Source organism: Octopus sinensis, linkage group LG13 (genome assembly GCF_006345805.1).
Source record: "Octopus sinensis linkage group LG13, ASM634580v1, whole genome shotgun sequence".
In the NCBI taxonomy this organism is placed as follows: domain Eukaryota; kingdom Metazoa; phylum Mollusca; class Cephalopoda; order Octopoda; family Octopodidae; genus Octopus; species Octopus sinensis.
Genome location: NC_043009.1, coordinates 464,966 through 479,361, shown reverse-complemented (window position 1 = coordinate 479,361; position 14,396 = coordinate 464,966). Strand labels below are relative to the sequence as shown.

The 14,396-nt window shown below is 39.3% G+C and overlaps 1 protein-coding gene and 1 long non-coding RNA gene across 4 annotated transcripts in view; one reads left to right on the top strand and one right to left on the bottom strand.

The window, feature by feature from the left end:
- LOC115218238 overlaps window positions 1–2,787 on the top strand; it is a 71,045-nt gene extending 68,258 nt beyond the window's left edge. Inside the window, exon 5 of one of the 2 annotated variants that reach the window (XM_036508101.1) lies at window positions 2,767–2,787. The gene's annotated coding sequence lies outside the window, so the exon portion shown is untranslated. Of the gene's footprint in view, window positions 1–2,750 lie in introns of both variants that reach the window. The other variant, XM_036508100.1, reaches the window with a different exon arrangement.
- A 1,118-nt stretch (window positions 2,788–3,905) lies between these two features.
- LOC118765736 lies at window positions 3,906–12,136 on the bottom strand. Of its 2 annotated transcripts, none has more exons than XR_005001605.1 (2): window positions 12,037–12,136; window positions 3,906–4,090 (listed from the first exon to the last, which is right to left on the bottom strand). It is a non-coding gene; the product is annotated as an uncharacterized LOC118765736 (long non-coding RNA). The 2 variants fall into 2 exon arrangements; XR_005001606.1 differs by lacking the exon at window positions 12,037–12,136 and adding an exon at window positions 7,265–7,276.
- Window positions 12,137–14,396: the final 2,260 nt, after the last annotated feature.

Genomic DNA, 14,396 nt, shown 5'->3' with positions numbered 1-14,396 from the left:
TTATATATATATATATATATATATATATATATATATATATATATATATATATATATATTATATATATATATATATATATATATATATGATATATGTGCGTATGTATTACCACTTGAAATATGCTGTAGGCATACTGGGACCCGTAAGAAAAAACATTTATTGTATTTGGTAATTGAGAAAATTTCTTGCTGTTGGTAGATAGGTCTAAACACACACATACACACACGCATCTGTGTGTGGGGGCTTGTGTGTGTGCGTGTGTGTGTGTATATTATAGAGCACAAAAATTTAGCTATCAGATGCAAACACAATGGATGGCTCCCATCGGGGTATCGACGTAAAAGATCAACGATAAAGAGTTTGCAAAAAGTTGGTCTCGTGAGAGAGGAAGAAGAATGTTTCATCGCAGCCGAATGAACTCCATCAACGCCCGACTCTTCTTCTCGGTCTTCTTATCCAATTGAACTTTAAATCTATATTTCCTTAAAAGCAAACGCGTTCAATTGACTGCCTCGACGTTTACACACCCGGCAGATACAATACATGCACAACATTCTCTGGAGCCCTCCGACTGTTATGGTCTGGTGCACTAGACACATTTTCTTATTGTTAAATTCTTTTAATAACACAACGTTCCTCCTCGAACAGAATAAGGAAGAAAAGAAAAAGAAGCACACACACACACACATAAATACATTAACACACTCACACAAACGGACACATATGTATATTAAACGCTTACACGACATACAAACATATATTAAAAAATACATGATGGTTAGACGTAGGAGTGGCTGTGTGGTAAGTAGATTGCTTACGAACCACATGGTTCCGGGTTCAGTCCCACTGCGTGGCACCTTGGGCAAGTGTCTTCTACTATAGCCTCGGGCCAACCAAAGCCTTGTGAGTGGATTTGGTAGACGGAAACTGAAGAAGCCCGTCGTATATATGTACATATATATATATATATATATATATATATATATATATATATATATATATATATATATATAATATATATATATATGTATGTATGTGTGTGTATATGTTTGTGTGTCTGTGTTTGTCCCCCAACATCGCTTGACAACCGACGCTGGTGTGTTTACGACCCCGTAACTTAGCAGTTCGGCATGAGAGAACGATACCATTAGTACTAGGCTTCCAAAGAATAAGTCCTGGGGTCGATTTGTTCGACTAAAGGCAGTGCTCCAGTATGGCCGCAGTCAAATGACTGAAACAAGTAAAAGAGTAAAAGAATAAAAGAAAGAATATATATATATATATGATGATTAGCATATGTATGTATGTGTACGTGTGTATGTGTGTGTGTGTGCATGTGTATATGTGTATGGGTGTGTGCGTGTGTGTTTCGCTAGCCACTACACGTTCTTTATTTTCTCTCCTTGTTTCTTTCTGTGTCCCTTTCTGTTGTTTTTTTGTGAATTCTCCCTATCTATCTATCTATCTATCTATCTATCTATCTATCTATCTATCTATCTATCTATCTATATATATATATATATATATATAATACAGTGTACATTTAAACACATGGAATCCACTCGTGGGATTCAACAAGCTAGAAAGAACAGCTAGGTTCTATAACCACAAAATTAGGGATAACATTCGACAAGAATTGTTTCCTGGACTAATTTGTTTCTGATTTTAGTTTAGCAAATAAATAATATTCGCTAGGTGAAATCTTCTTCAACAGGCATATATTAGATGTAATATATAAAACACGAGGCATTCAACTGTGTGCCTCTTGTTTATACATCCTAAGTTTTCAAAATCTGCTGCGCAGAAACCAATTAGTTCAGGAAACTCGATGGTAAAATGTGTTGCATCGATTTTGCAGACTGGGTCTGATCAGGTATACCAATAAAGTTGTGTCTCACTAAAGGCCTTGAGCGTCGGCTGCCATGTTGTTGTTATATGCCAATCTAGTTAGATAATGAATTATTATTATTATTATTATTATTATTATTATTATTATTATTATTATTATTATTATTATATATGTATGTACACACACACACACACACACATATATATGTGTGTGCCTGTGCTTATTTTTATGTTTGTGTGTGTACGTGTATATGTTTATGCCTCACCGATTCCCAACGACGCTGGCTTGTTTATGTCTCCACAAACTAGCGGTTCAGCAAACGAGACCGTTAGAATAAGTAACAGCCTTTAAAAAAACATACTATCTTAACATGTGTGAGATAATGCCACGTTTGCCTTTTGTATACCAAATACTCTTCCCAGAAAATTTCCCCTCAGCCATTTGTTGAGTCCATACAGTGTTAAATGGAGACGGTGGCGTGTTTAGTCAACTGGGGCTAATGCTGAAGCTGAGATAGTTAAAATAGGGGCCATAACGCTTTGCCTGCGGTGAAACAGAGACCAGTGTATTCCCATGAGCCAAAAACTTTGTACTTTTCGCTCACATGATATTTAATACTTTTCATACACCCAAACATAAAAACAAGACCATAATCCCACGGCGAATAAAGCAAATGTTTTTTTTATATTTTAATTAACCGATTAATACATAATCCTTCCTTTATATACCGAGCAAGATATTTCTGAGATTGCATTAACAGCTTCGGTAAGCAATGACAATGTGTGTGTTGTTATATTTTGCAAATATCAGTACGATATTGTGTTATCGTACAATATATTAACCTAATTTCTAATTATTAGAGAAAATAAACTTTCATTCGTTAATACACACACGCACAAACACACACACACTCATACACACACACACACACACACACACACACACACAAGCAAACACACACACACACACACACACACAGCTAACACAATTACACACGCACACAAATGCCAATGACAATAAAAATGGAACGAATTGCGCAAAACGCTTTGCTTCTGAATATTGTCCACGTTATAATGAATTCCAATACATTCATGTTTGACGCTTTTGAAACCGTATGAATGGACATGTGTGTATGTGTGTGTGAGTGTGTGTCTGAGTCTAATCGCGAGTAGAGAATGAATGTGTGCTCTTCTTTCTTGTCACATCTCACGAATGAACCTTTTTTTGATCAAATAGTGACTTGTGACGAGAAATGGGTTCTCTATAAAAATATCAAGCGCCGAAGACAGTGGGTAGGAAAAGGAGAAACACTGGCACCCCCAGGCTGAAGAAGGTCTACACCCACATAAGGTGTTGTTACCTGTTTGGTGGGATATGAAAGGTTTAGTCCACTTTGAACTTTTAAACGCAAACCAAACGATAACAAAGATCTGCTGCAAGCAACTTTAGCAGCTTAACTCAACGGTAGAAGAAAAAGGACCATCTTTGGTTTCAAGACGAAAAGTGTTCTTCCATAATGCTCGGCCACATACAGCGAGGATGACATTCGAAAGGCTGGAGCGGTTTGAATTGTAAACGATGCCCCGCCCATCATATTCGCCGGTCAAGGCTTCATTTGATTATCATTTATTCTTCAGTCTTCAAAATCATTTGGACGGATAAAATACGAATTCTGTAGATGAGGTCAGAAGAGTACTGGCGGAGTGTTTTTCGCCACAAACAAGTGAATTTTAGAAGAGGAGGTTTGCACGTCTACTAGATGGATGGAAGAGCTTTGTAGAAAATGAAGGAGAGTATAGACAACGCAAAACAGACTTTAAGAAGAAGACGTTCACTATGACAACTGGTTGCTGTTGTTATTGTCGTCGTCGTCGTCATTGTTGTTGTTGAGATAAACAGTGAAAGAGCGAGTATGTGAAAGATGGAATCAAAATTTGTTACAAGACTCAAAAGCGTGTTGTTAACAGAGAAGTGCATTAGGAGAGATTGTTGTGTCCTAGCATATGTGTCCTAGCTCAAATTATAATTTGTATATCAACATACAATTAAGACAACAAGAATTTGTACTCTTTTAACTCGTACATTCATTTAAAAAACAAGTTTACAACTTTTAAATCAACAGATATTTATCAATTTTATGAATATCATAATAAAAAATTTAGAGAAGTAACTTCTTGAAGGCGACTGCTGCAATGAAAGCACCAGAGATGACACTGCTATGAGCATACAGTTTGGGTACGTCTGAAAATATAGAGAAATACAATGTTAGTATTATATGGTTGTTTTATTATTATTATTATTATTATTATTATTATTATTATTAGTGAAGATTAACAAATGTTTAGGTAGATTTGAAAGTTTGGGGAGAGAAAGTGGGGAAGACAGTACAAAATACATATACAATACATGAACACTACAGTAAAAGCAAGTAATTTGACAGGGCTTTTCTAAGAGGGTGGGTAGTACATGTTAACACATTTTGAAAATATATTTGTGAGAGATGTGTCTTCTGGGAGGTTATCTAGATGTCTCTGATACTTATAATAATAGGGACAGTTTTCGCTTAAAAATGCTGTGTCTAGTATTTCAGTTACTTATATTCTTACATTTACTCAGCTTAGATTATTATATTTACAGGGCTTGTCAAATTCCTTGGCAGATATATTGTTAGAAGGGTCACATATCTATCAGTTTACAAGTATTTTTTCTCACTCTTTAATGATTATGTCTGGTCGATTAGCGTGGATTGTTCAGTCAGTGTTAGGCAAGTCTCAGCTGATGACATTTTCGCCTTCAACCACTGAGTCAGAACGGTGTTTATGCCAGTCAGCAGGTGTGTCTATTTGGTACTGCTTACATATTTTCCAATGTAAACATTACTCTACCTTATATCGTGACGATATTTATATTCGTTTGGTGTTAGTTTAGGACAGCCCTACACAAAATGATCAAGTGTTTCACCACAAATTTGGGTTGGAGAATTTATATTTTAGGTCTATCATAAAGACGGTGGTAAATATATATGGAGGATGTGAAGTCTCCTCTCCCTAACAAGGACACAAATGAGTTCCTTTCCTGCGTTCAGTGTGGTCCTGTCTCCTCCTCGAAGTCAAGCCAACTCAGTTACAAGCCAGGTCACGGAGGCACAATCGTGTCTACCAATGTGCTGCCCCGCATGTTATTACGTGCACCGTATGTAGCAGCGTGTCTCGGTCGGCCACTAGCTTCATTCAGTATTGTAGGTCCCAACATCCAAATTGTTGGGCTGTTGCTGGGGTGGGGAGTTATGTGGTCGGTGTAGAATCACTTGTAGATTCCATACAGGTCTTACGAGACATATGGGACATCAAAAGCGATGGGGACACCAAATATGAGATGCGTCTTGGAGGAAAATGCGTTTAAAAAGTGGTTTTAGTCGGTCACGCGTCATTCATATATATATACTATCTGGTATACCCGGTAATTCCCGGGGGGTAAAGATGGTCTAGTTAAACGCCTAATTGAAACGCCTTATTACTCTGATATAAAAGAAAGCAATTTTGTTATAACTGCCACAAAAGGTGTATTTTCCATTGCGAAAGAGTACAAAAAACTCTCAGGTGGAAGAGGGAGAGATTGTCTGAGGTTGGCGAGAAAGGTTTTCGAAGAGTGGCGAGAGAGACTGTCGGAGGTTGGCAAGAGAGAGACTGTTGGAGGTTGGCGAGAGAGTCTGTTACGGATTCTCGAGAGAGATTGTTCGAGGTTGGCGAGAGAGGTTTTCGGAGGGAGATGCATCTTTGTTCCAAAATATCAGTCTTGCAGGGCTTCGTGATAGACAATGTGTTTGGTTTTGCCGTTGGGCGCATAGATGAATAAATTTTCCGGATTTCCAACTCTAGAGCATCCGACATGGAGCTGTCCGTGTGAAAAATTAGGTTCTGCAAGATTAAGGCCTACCACTTCCAATGTCTGACCCTATACTTTGTTAATTTGAATCTTTAAGGTTTAAGATTCAAATAAAGAAAGTGCAACAAGGTTTAGCAGTTCGATCGGGTGGTTTTGCCAGACTAAGTTAGAAAAAAAAATGCGCCCTTTTTAAAGCCTAGCCAGGTTCATGGGCCCGGTTTCCCGGTTTCAATGGCATATGTGTTCCCCAGCTGGACGGGACGCCAGTCCATCGCAGCGTTACTCATTTTTGCCAGCTGAGTGGACTGGAGCAAAGTGAAATGAAGTGTTTTGCTCAAGAACACAACGCGTCGCCCGGTTCGAACCTGGCTCCTCATGAGTACGAAACTAAATCTCCTGACAATGTATTAAGAAGAGAACAATGGAAAAATGAAAAAAATTCTTTGTTTTTTATTTATTTATTTATCTTACTTGCACTTAGACTCTTTATCTCCGGCGTCTTGTATCTTCGGACCGAATTCACGTTGACATTCGCTTACCTTTTGGAGATTGCAGTCAGCCATGGCACAGCCAATCACTGAAACAAATAATAATATGCATTACATAACTGCACACACACACACACACATACATATGTGTATTATATATATATATATATATGTGTGTGTGTGTGTGTGTGTGTGTGTGTATGTGTGCGTGTGTTGTGTGTGTGTGTGTGTGTGTGTGTGTGTCTGTCTGTCTGAGACCCCCTTCGGTCATGACTTAGCATGGGATTGCACTTAGAAAGTTACCTTCCCAGATACTAATCCGGGCAAGGTTGTTTATGGAAGACCAGCAGTCATCAATGCATGCCAGCCTCCCCTCTCCACGCCACCATTGTTATCGAAAGGGAAAGGCAAACACCGATACAGCTTCGCCCCAGTGACGTCGCAACTCATTTCTACAGCTGAGTGAATTGGAGCAGCCTGAAATAAAGTGTCTTGCTCAAGAACGCAACACGCAGCCCGGTCTGTGATTCGAACTCACAAACTCACGATCGTAAAGTCGACGCTCTAGACTCTGAGCCATGCGCCTATGTATGTTTATATATATACTTATATATATTGATAAATGTACAAATATATATGTACATATATACATACATATATATATATGCATACATTTATATATACATATACATACATATATATACGCATACATACATACATACATACATACATACATACATACATACATACATACATACATACACATATACATATCTATATATATATATATGCATACACATACATATACATACATATATAGACGGTTCCGGTTTTCTCCCGGTCTGTTGTCCTGGTTTTCAAAAAGGGAAACAAGTCCCTTGCAGTGAACTACCGTCCGACCGCACTCATCTCATATTATCAAGTTATTCGAGAGAGTGGGGATATGACGAACAACCCACTTTCTTGAAAGCAACAGACTGTTGAACCCAAACCAACACGGGTTCTGTAATGGAAGGAACTGCCTAACACAGCTCCTGCACACTTTGATGACATTTTGAGAGCTTTGGGAGAGGGCTTGAATACCTTGATTTCAGCATTGGATTACTACAATGGATCAAGTGTTTCCTGACAGACAGAACCCAACACGTTGTAGACGAAGTAGTAATATCAAGCCCAGCCAACGTCAGTAGTAGTGTTCCAGAAGGCAATATGTTGGGCCCACTTCTTTTAATCATCTACATCAATGATATTACTGACATCATCAAGCACAGCAACATAAGAATCTTTGCAGACAATTCCAAGATCCAGAAGGTCATCAATGAAATGGGTGACCGAACATACATTCAGTCAGATCTACTGGCTCTCATCAAATGAGCGGAAAAGTATAGTATGCTGCTGAACGAGGACAAAATTTTAATTAATCCACTTCGGAAAAGAAGACACCCTGAAACTCTCATACTTTCTTCCTTCAGGTGAAACTCTCGTGCCATCCAACAACATCAGAATATTGGGAGTAATTGTGGACAACAGCATAAGCTGGGCCTCTCATAAACAGCAAAGTTGACATGGCCTTCGGAATGTGTTTCTGGATTCTCATAACTTTCCAGTCATGAGATATCCACACCATTATCCTTCTCTTCTCCACTTTTGCCCGACCTTAGCCTGAATACTGTTGTTTACTGTGGTCTCCCCACACGAAACAAAGTATCATGAAAGTTGAAGGACCTCAAAAGTCTATTACAAAAATGATAGACGGTATGACAGGCATTGAGTAGACGGTATGACAGGTATTACGAAGGCGGCGAGCTGGCAGACTCGTTAGCGCCCTGGGCGAAATGCTTATTGTTATTTCGTCTGCCGCTACGTTCTGAGTTCAAATTCCGCCGAGGTCGACTTTGCCTTTCATCCTTTCGGGGTCGATAAATTAAGTACCAGTTACGCATTGGGGTCGATATAATCGACTTTATCCGTTTGTTTGTCCTTGTTTGTCCCCTTTATGTTTAGCCCCTTGTGGGCAATAAATAAATATATCTATGTATATGTAGAGGAAGCATGGCCGATTGGTTAAGAAGACCGCTTTTAAATGAGGCCACGCGCTTGATCCTTCTGCCTGAGATCCTGGGCAAATGTCTTTTTGGGCAGCCTCCTTCCAGTTCATAATGCATGAGTAAAGTTGTGTAGACGGAAAACGTACAAACGCATGAATTCAAAAGTTTCCTGTAATTCAAAATGTACGGCCTGGTCACGCTCGATGTGTGAAGCTGGTTCTGGCGGAGAATTACGGGAAGTTGCTCGTGTCTGAGGAATACGCAGTAATTCACTCTCTAATTAAGAGGCAAACAATTCTGTTGATAGAACAACCAAATCCTCGTCGTCAAACGGTGAGGATCCACTGCTGTCTGTATTGAATACTTACCCTTTTTAATACTTTTTTAAGCATTCATTCCTTCATTGCTGAATATTTCGACTATAATGTTATCAATATTGAGCCCTTTAATTTGTTAACCTTTTTGATACCAGGCCACCCCAGGCCACCACTCCTTGTTCTACGATATAGACTTGATTAAAAGAAATCAAAATTAACCCCTTCCACTGAAATTCCATGTTAATTGTTATACTCAGCACACTAGATTAATAACGGTTTTAGATTTTGGCACAAAACCAGCAGTTTCAGTGGATGGGATAAGTCGATTATATCGACGTCAGTGGTCAGTAAACCAAGAAAGGATGAAAGGTAAAAATCACCCTCGGTGGAATTTGAACTCAAAACGTAAAGAGCCGGAAGAAATGCCGCTTGGTATTTTGTTCAATTCGTTACTGATTCCGCCAGTGCGCAGCCTTAAACTCCAATTTTTAATTTTTTTCAAAATTTGGCACGAGTCCAGTAATTTGGGGTCGATAAAGCGAGTAACAGTTTCAGTCGAATTCAATTGACTTGTCTCACTCCCTTAAAATTGCTGGGCTTTGCCTAATTTTCAAATGTCCTGCTTCATTAATTTCAAAACTATTGGAGATAAAGCAGCATATGTTTTCAAAAATATGGTGGCAAAATTTTTATAGTTCTGATGTCCTAGCTGCTAATGTCCACTAATTGCACTGTTCAGCTAATTTCACTGAATTAATTTTTTACTGACATTTTTTTTAAAATAAATTATTTTCACTGCTCTCTCTTAGCAAATTTTTAAACCTGTCTCGGGAAAAATCGCGAATGCGGTCTGAAATGGCAATAGAAGAGGAGTTTTAAATAATTTTTCTACTTTTCATAAGCATGAAAGATTTGGTGCGTTTTATCTCAGAGTTCCAAAATCTCTTCAAGGCAATTTACTTAGTGCCAACTTTACTGTCTACTTGCAGCATGTGCTACATATCTAGCATACTAAGCATAGGAGTATTAAAACAAAAGTACAAGTGTGTGGGCTTCAAACAAATCTACATTACAATAAGAGTTTGTTTTGATGGAGGTTTTCGAATAAGCCCGCCCTCTAATATTAACAGAGATTATTATGCTAAAAGGTAAAATATGCAATGTTTGAAAAATAAGGTGACTGAATGATCATAGCCGGAGGACATTTAAAGATAAGTTTCTCATGGTTGACCTGTTGGCGGGAAACAACAACAACTGGTTATTGATCCCAACAATATAAAATCTTAAATCCAAGGGCGATTTGGTAATGGTGTGCAGAGCCAGTTATTAGTCTATTGAGGAATTCGGACCGATGGTGGAAAAAAAGTCCAATACTTCAAGATTTTCACTCTTTTCGAAAATTTATCTAATCGAAGACATCTACGAACTTATCAATAGGCAATAATAATCATTCTTTCTTATTCGTTGTGTCCCCTGAGTAGGAATAAGATAAGTAAGTCTGTGACATGAATACTGTTTTTCCGGACCCTTCAAGGAGCCAATTAAGAAATAAATAAATAAATAAATAAATAAAGAAAGAAAGAAGGAAAGAAAAAGGAAAGAAAAAGCGATCGAAATATGACAGCTATTTTATTTAGCAACGCCGATTTGATTAATGGCTGGGACGGCATCGACAGAATTTGAACGCATAGAACGGAGGGACAGAAGAAATAGTGCAAAGTTTTCTAAGATGGCTGATATTCTACTGCTTTCTAACTAATATTAGAAAATTGATATTCTACTAAATTCTTCTTTGGAAAATTCGGGTCCGTACGATTTAAAGCTCTCGAGTTGGTCCGTTCCTCCGTACACATGTCTGCAAATGATCTCCAAGGTACAGTTAGAATATTTGCTACTACCACCGAGATTATCACTCACAGCGACTTCACCCGAGCTCGCGCCCGCGGCTTCCATGCTCGCCGTGCGTCTTCCTACTCGTCTAGGAGTTCTCCAACCAGGGTACATGTAAGCCTCGTCGTACGGAAGAAAAATTGAGGGATACGTGAGGTGTGTAAAGAACACTAGAATTTTGAAGTAATAACAACAGCCAACAACTCAGACCAGAAAGAAACGTTGTGAATAAGTGTTTTCAGCAGTTTGTAGCTAAAAACAAATTCCATGCAAAACTGTCAACCGAGAAATATCGAGGCACAGGCAAAGCTGAGTGATTAAGAAGGCCGCTTCACAACTACATGGTTTCGGGATCAGTCACACAGCGCGTCAACTTCTACTAAAGCCCCGGGCCGGCCGATTATTTGTCAGTGAATTTTGTAGACAAACAGTGTATCGAAACCGGTCATATGTTTGTGTGTGTGTGTGTGTGTGTGTGTGTTCCCTACCACCACTAGACAACCGACAGTGTTTGGTTTAGGTCCCCGTAATGTAGCGGTTCAGCAAAAAAGCCCTGCAGAATATGTATCAACTTAAAGAAAGGACTGGATGCGATATGTTCGACTAAATCCTACAAGGCCGTGCTCCAGCGTGGTCGCAGTCCAATGAGTGAGACAAGTAGAAGATGAAAAATAAAAGATTCTAACAAGTCAAAATGTCTACAAAGAGTTAATATGTCTAGAAGGACTGTCAAGTTCTACACATCGCCCTGCTAAGTTATAAAAATCTAAAACAGATCAAGTAATTTGGAAAGCAAGCGAACTGGTATAACCATTTGCTACACGGGATCGGAAAAAAATAAGACTCTCTTGCGTCATTCGGCCTTTTTACTCTCTGAGTTCAAATACTTGTGGGGTCATCTTCGCCTTTCATCCCTCAATTATCAGTAAATAAAATTAACCCTTTCTCCATAGGAGAGGGAACAAGGGATGCAGTGAGTGCAAACGCACTCCCTAAAATATGTGAGAGATGAAACGCTTTGAACATCCTGGCCTGGACCTGGGTTTGCACTCACTAAACGAATTTCGTTCCAATATTTATGCCTTTGCCAGTCGAAAGAATTTTTGTAAGTTTGCCCCAAAGGCCCCTGCTAGTTTTCAAATTTTAAGTTAGCCCTTGTTTCATACGTCCTGAATAATGGAAAAGTACTTCTATCATAAATTAGGTGTCAAGTTGATGAAAAATAAATATATAAAAATTGGGAATGTGTGTCATATATGATGCATGAACGGACGGGGAAAGATCTGTATTTTACAGGACAGGCTACGGGTAAAGTATCAGTAGAGAAAACCGATTCGACTAAGTCCCTTTTATTCAAATTTGCGGGCTTTGCACTTAAAATTATAAACAAAGAAATGTAAAACATTATCGTCATACTCTCTCTCTTTCTCTCTCTCTCTCGCTCTCTCTTTCTCTCTCCTCTCTCTTTCTCTCTCTCTCTCTCCATATCTCTCTCTCTCTCTCTCTCTCTCTCTCTCTCTCATTCTCTCCCAAAAGTTTTAGTTGTTAATACAACTTACCGAATAAAAGGCATATTCCATAATATAATCCGTTCATGGTGGTAAGATTTTTAGTTTTCTTACTGTATGTAGGAAAATTAACGCCGAACGCTGATTATTTTAAGAGTATATATATATATATATATATAAATGTACGCACACACACACATACAAGTTTGTAAATTCCCATGTGCATGTATAAATATATGCACGTATTTATGTATGCTTGTGAGTTGGTGTGTGTGTGTGTGTGGTGTGTGTGTGTGTGTGCGTGTGTGTGCGTGTGTGTGAGTGTGTGCGCGTGTGTGTGTATTCTATAAATTAGCACGGAAACAACAAACGCTAACTGGTTAATTTAATGCTTAGGAAGGAATAAAGGAACTTGACATTTACCTATTGCCAAGTGGCCTGGGCCAGGAACTAAATACCCGACTCGTGTTACAAGGAACCCCACCCCAGCAATCTCGCCATCTTGCTCCAAGGAGTAAAGAAAGATATACAAAAAGCAAGAAAATAGTGTACAAGTGTAGATCTTCAAATATATTCGGTTGTCCGGAAAGTTCGTGCCGATTTTTAAAAGAAAGAAAAAGGTCAATAAATACTTGCCATAAAATTTTTAATCAACCAAATATGAACCATTTTGTTGCACAATGCGTTTCCATCTTTTCTTTAACTTGAAAATACCCTCTTCCAGAATTGGGGTGGTTTCATGGCAAAGAATTCATCAAAGTATCTATTTACGTCATCCTAGGAATTGAAATCTTTACCATTAAGACTATCCAAACACGGTTGAACTGGGCTTAAACAACAAAACCTACTACCACCACCACCGCTACTACCGCCACCAATACCACCATTACCACCACCACCACCACTAACTACTACTACTACTACTTCCACCACCGCCGCCGCCGCCACCACCACCACCACCACCACTACTACTACTACTACTACTACTACTACTACTACTACTACCACTACTACTACTACTACTACTACTACTACTACTACTACTACTACTACACTACTGCTGCTGCTGCCCCATCACCTCAACTACAACCACAGCTACCATCACCGTCACCACCAGCATCATTACTACTACTACTACTACTACTGCTACTGCTACTACTACTACTACTACTACTACTACAGGAGAGAGAGAGAGACAGAGAAGGGGAAGTAGAGAGAGAATAACGTCTGATCTTATTAAATTTTAATATCTTTAAAAAGAATATATGATGTTCCGGTAGGTTCCACGTTACGTATTTCGGATGCTTCGGGACTTATCACCAATAATTTTTCTATGGCCATGGAGCGGCATTCGACTTTTTCACCTTCGGCTGGGTCAGTTAAGTGAGGATGTCCGGAAAATATTTGTCGGGATGGTGGCTGTTGTCCGAAGTTGATTCCTTTGCTTGCTTGGTAACAAAATAATCCCTTCTAAGTTAAGAAGAAACTCAGGAGGTCTGGGGCGGGGTGGTGAAGGCGGGTTGATTACATGGGCCCTAGTGCTTCATTTGTACTTTATTTTATCGGGCCTGAAGGGAAGAAAGACAAAGTAGATTTCGACAGAATTTGAATTCAGGACGTAAAGAACCGAAAAAGATTACGCTGAATGTTATGTCCGATGTGCTACTGTTTCTGCCAGCTCGCCGTCTTCTGGCACCAGAATAATCTTCTCTACTCAAGGCACAAAGCCCGAAAGTTTTTGGAAGGGGGCCAGTCGATTAGATCGACCCAGCACACAAGTGGTGCTTAATTTATCGACCTCGGCGGAATTTGAACTCAGAACATAAAGACAGACGAAATACCTATTTCTTTACTACCCGCAAGGGGCTAAACACAGAGAGGACAAACAAGGACAGACAAACGGATTAAGTCGATTATATCGACCCCGGTGCGTAACTGGTACTTTTTTAATCGACCCCGAAAGGATGAAAGGCAAATTCGACCTCGTTGGAATTTGAACTCAGAACGTAACGGCAGACGAAATACCTATTTCTTTATTACCCACAAGGGGCTAAACACAGAGAGGACAAACAAGGACAGACAAACGGATTAAGTCGATTACATCGACCCCAGTGCGTAATTGGTACTTATTTAATTGATCCTGAAAGGATGAAAGGCAAAGTCGACCTCGGCGAAATTTGAACTCAGAACGTAGCGGCAGACGAAATACGGCTAAGCATCTCACCCGGCGTGCTAACGTTTCTGCCAGCTCGCCGGCATAGGTGCAGATATAATTGCGTGGTTAAGAAGGTCGCTTTGCAACTACGTGGTTTCGGGTTTAGCCTCACTGCGCGGGACCTTGAGCTAGTGTCTTCTACTATAGAACCAGGCCGTCCAGTTCCTCGGTATGAATATATGTGTATATGTGTTTT